This window comes from Camelus bactrianus, chromosome 3 (genome assembly GCF_048773025.1).
Source record: "Camelus bactrianus isolate YW-2024 breed Bactrian camel chromosome 3, ASM4877302v1, whole genome shotgun sequence".
NCBI lineage: Eukaryota > Metazoa > Chordata > Mammalia > Artiodactyla > Camelidae > Camelus > Camelus bactrianus.
In genome coordinates this window covers 73,833,592-73,834,761 of record NC_133541.1, presented here as the reverse complement: position 1 = coordinate 73,834,761, position 1,170 = coordinate 73,833,592, and the positions used below count along the sequence as shown (strand labels likewise).

The window sequence follows — 1,170 nt, the reverse complement described above, 5'->3', positions numbered from 1 at the left end:
TTTTGAAGAATTTTCATACTGTTTTCTGTAATGGCTGCACCAATTTACATTGGCACCAACGGTATACTAGGGTTCTCTTTTCTCCACATCCTCACCAACGTTTGTTATTTATAGACTTTAATGATGGCCATTCTGACAAGTATGAGATGATACCTCATTGTGATTTTGATTTGCATTTCCCCGGTGATCAGTCATGTTGAGCATCTTTACATGTGCCTATTGGATATCTGTATGCCTTCTTCGGAAAGGTGTCTATTCAAGACTTCTACCCATTTTTAAATCAGGTTGTTTGTTCCTTTGATATCGAGTTATATGAGCTGTTTATATATTTTGGATATTAATCCCTTATTGGTTATGTCACATGCAAGTATTTTCTCCCATTCAGTGGGTTATCTTTTTGTTTTCCTGATGGTTTCCTTTGCTGTGCAAAAGCTTTTAAGTTTAATTAGGTCCCATTTATTTATTTTTGATTTTTTCTTTTGCCTTAGGAAACAGATCTGAAAAAATTACTATAATTTTATGTAATAGAGTATTCTGCCTATGTTCTTTTCTAGGAGTTTTATGATTTAATATCTTCCATTTAGGCTTTGAATCTATTTTGAGTTTATTTTTATATATGGTATGAGGAAGTGTTCTAACCTCATTCTTTTACATGTTGCTGTCCAGTTTTCCCAGCACCACTTTTTGAAGAGACTATCTTTTCTCCATTGTGTATTCTTATTTGTTTTTGTTTTTAGGGGAAGGCACAAATGCAGTTCCCCACTACCACAAATTATGCAGTTGAGTTTCTCACATTTGGGGAAATTGCAGGGGTCAGCAAATGGGAGTGCAATGGATAAGCCTCACCCCAGGAAAACCACCTTTGTGATCATGGTGTCTCCCCTGCCATGTAAGTATCCATTGTATATTCTTCCTCCTGTGTCATAGATTACTTAACCATAAGTGGATGGGTTTATTTCTGGGGTCTCTATTCTGTTCCGTTGATCTATGGGTATGTTTTTTTGTGCCAGTACCATGCTATTTCAATTACCATAGCTTTGTAATATAGTCAGAAATCAAGAAATGTGATACCTCCAATTTTGTTATTTTATTCTCAGAATTGCTTTGGCAGTTTGGGGTCTTTTGTGGTTTGGTATAAATTTGCAAATTATTTTCTTCTAGTTCTGTGAA

The 1,170-nt window shown here is 35.2% G+C and overlaps 1 non-coding gene across 1 annotated transcript; it reads right to left on the bottom strand.

Moving 5' to 3' along the window:
* Window positions 1–734: 734 nt before the first annotated feature.
* Window positions 735–897, bottom strand: LOC123613313 (U1 spliceosomal RNA). Its single transcript, XR_006720693.2, has one exon. It is a non-coding gene; the product is annotated as a U1 spliceosomal RNA (small nuclear RNA).
* Between the last annotated feature and the right edge of the window lie 273 nt (window positions 898–1,170).